The following is a 3,349-nucleotide window of genomic DNA, read 5'->3' as shown; positions in this document are numbered from 1 at the left end:
GGTCACAATAATTTGATAAAACTCAATGCTCAAACAAGTAGCATATGACTAAGGTTTGAATTTGAATCATGTCGTATGGCCTTGGAAGGTATTTATAATCATTGAGAAACTTTTGATTTTAGCATTTTTTAAAATAAAAATCTCGGGATGTCAAGTCTCTCTTAGAACAAAGTCATAGTAAATTCTATTTGTACCATATCATAACTTGCAACAACTTAGAAAAGGAGCATGCATTTACAACCCACAAGTTTTCAAGTTTTTAGGATGAGACAATTTTAGCCAACAAACTTAAATTTTAGGGAATACTAAGTTATAACCTAGGCACAGATAAATTATAGACAGAGCAACTATTCATCATTTCAATATAGGAGAAACTAAACATTCTTAAAACACATATGAGAGTGAAATTTATATTTTTGTTGTTTTGATTTTTTGATTTTATTTTTTTGGTATTTTAGATTTTTTTATATGCTAATAAATAGTAAATACATAAAATAAAATGCAGAAATTAAAAAGATACAAGAGTACCTTTGTGGGGGTCCTCCCCCAAGCTAGCTCCAGGCCTATGGTTCGAGATGGCTTGCTTGGTTATGACTCCATGGTACATTATTTATTTTAATTTTTATTTTGTTTAACTCATCCATGTCTGTATTCAATAGTTTTTGGTATAGTGATCAAACTTGTTTAATTTGATCAAGGTAGACTAATCAACCTAAGCACCATGTTTAATTCGAAAAGTCTATGAAAGTATGATTGCTAGAAATCATACTTCACACCAAAACATACTTGTATAGAACAAGGTTAGTTTTATTCTAAATGTATGAAAAGTAAACTTAATTGTTTTTATTTTAGCATGTATATTTCATAGTTTTATATAGAAGTTTTTAAGGAACATATAAGGGATAACTACCGATTTACCTTCGGCAAGGGCTCACCGTTTAAAGTCCAATGAACATGACTCTTCTTCTTTCACTTTTTGCTTGATGAAGGTACAACAGTGCCTGGAGAAGTTGGCATGGATGCTGACCCTTTTATCTGCTATACCTATTTGATTCCTTTACGTGGTTGTTTCCTAGGCTGTTTGTTTTTTTAATGTGTTTATGCATGTCAAACCCATTAAATGCGCATCTTATTGTTTGCCCTTGGATATGAAAGCTGACATGCTCGGATCCCACATGTAAAACTACATTTGTAGTGTTAAGGAATGGTCTCCCTGGGAGTAGGGGAACTTCCTTATTACGACCCATGTCTAGAATGATGATGTTTGTGGGGATGTATGTGTCTCGAATTCTTACCAAGATATCCTTGGCTAATCCCTCTAGGTGTCGTGAGGTTTGTTTCGCCATCTGCAATATGAGATTTGCAGTGGACAAAGGTCCAACCAAAATCTTATCATATATTACCTTGTACATGACATTGATGCTTGCTCCAAGGCCATATAAGGCATTGTGGAAGACATGTGGGCCTATTGAGCATGTGATTGTTGGGCGGCTAGGATCTTCCTTTTTACTGATGAATGGTGGATATATGAAATAATCATGGCTCTCCCGACATAGAGGCTTACCGAACCTTGATGAGACCATTTTAATAGATTCAAGAGAAGTTTTGGGTTGCCCCGGATTCTTTCCTAAATTAGAGATAGGTAAAGCGGAAACAATTTGACATGTTTGATTTTCGATCATTTTATTAAAGCCCAATTGGTTTTTAATAGATGATGATAGGTTTCCAAGTTTTGTATTTATGTTTTCGATCATTTTATCATTATACATTACCTTTTTAGTTAGATTTTTGTTTATTTTTGCCTAGCCTAATACCAGGTCATTCAAGGTAGGTTGATTCGAATTATAATTTGAGTTGAAGTTCGAATTACCTCCTTGTGGGCGGGAATGATTGTTCCACCCATTATTATTACCTTGTTGGAACCCGTTATTGATGTATGCAGCGTCTTCATGGGTTTCAGGGCAGTTATTCCCTGAATGTTCGACTTCTCCACATACCTCACATGTCATATGTGAGTCCATGGCCTAGACGATGCTCTTCATGGCTTCCTTTTAAGTGGCATGCTCATCTAGTCTTTTCAATAACAAATCCATTGTTGTGGGAAGCATATCCATCTCCTTCACGGTATGCATGCCTTTTTGTTGTTTTCATTCCTCTCCCCAGCTTTGGTTGGCCACCATCTTCTCGATGAGGGCTATGGCATTATTGATGGGGAGAGAGAGAAATGCTTCTCCAGCAGCGACATCTACATGCCCCTTCAACATGGGCGTAAGCCCCTCATAGAAGTTCTAGAGCACGAGCCAGTTTTCCATCCCATGGTGTGGATAGACTTGGATATAATCTTGTAGCCTCTCCCATGCCTCGGGGATGGATTCCATGTGATTTTGCTAGAAGTTTGAAATTTTCCCCCTCAGGGCATTAGTTTTGCCCATGGGGAAATTTCACGAGGAACTCCACGAAACATTTGTTCCACTGTACTGATTGCTTCCTTTTCTTTGTAGAACCATTGTTTTGCCTTCCCCACAAGAGAAAAGGGGAATGGACGATGCCTGATGCTAGCTAGTTCGACGTCTTTGATGACTATAGTGTCGCACAACTCCAGGAAGTGTTGCAAGTGTGCACTTGCATCCTCGCTTGGCAAACCACAGAATTGGTTCGCCTATACCATCGTGATAAGGACAGTGTGCAACTCAAAGTTTCTGGTACCTGTGTGGACAACAACGAGGGTGGAGTAGTCATGGAGTGACTTGGCCATAGCTATAGTAGAGGATGGTACGATGGTGACTAGTTCAACTGCTAGCAGAGTAGCAGAAGAAGAAGCGGTACAAGACCAGCTCTTCCTTAGGAGTGCCTCCGGATTATCGGTGTAGTTGTTCGGTAAATCAAAACCACTCATACAGTATCCTGTTTTCATTTATAATAGGAAGAAAACAAGTAGAATTAGCCTGCATAAACTAGGGCTACCATTACATGCATGTGCTCATGATCATGTCCTACTAGATTCTTATCCTATGTCCTCCCCGGCAATGGTGCTAGAAATGCTTGTTGGCATTTCTTAGCACAATCACCAAGTGTGGAGGTTTTAAGTCCATCATCGGCAACGGCGCTAGAAATGCCTGTTGTTATTTCTTAACACCATCACTAAGATTGAGTTAACCTTAGCGACGCCACCAAGAAACACCAACTACGATAGTTCTTAATGATTATAGAAAATATCCACAAGCGCACGGATCTATCATTGTAGCATTTCACCTAGAAGTATTCAGGGTATCATTATTTATATTTTTCCAAAGGAGGGCAAGGTATAAGAGTCTATCATGAGCATGAACAAGATTACATACTTGCATTA

General features: G+C 38.3%; 1 non-coding gene across 1 annotated transcript; it reads left to right on the top strand.

The window, feature by feature from the left end:
• The first annotated feature begins 2,310 nt into the window (after positions 1-2,310).
• On the top strand, positions 2,311-2,417 carry LOC136498703 (small nucleolar RNA R71). The gene has a single exon (XR_010769712.1). It is a non-coding gene; the product is annotated as a small nucleolar RNA R71 (small nucleolar RNA).
• The last annotated feature ends 932 nt before the right edge of the window (positions 2,418-3,349 follow it).

This window comes from Miscanthus floridulus, chromosome 12, assembly GCF_019320115.1.
Source record: "Miscanthus floridulus cultivar M001 chromosome 12, ASM1932011v1, whole genome shotgun sequence".
In the NCBI taxonomy this organism is placed as follows: Eukaryota; Viridiplantae; Streptophyta; class Magnoliopsida; order Poales; family Poaceae; genus Miscanthus; species Miscanthus floridulus.
This window is presented reverse-complemented; position numbering and strand designations above follow the sequence as displayed.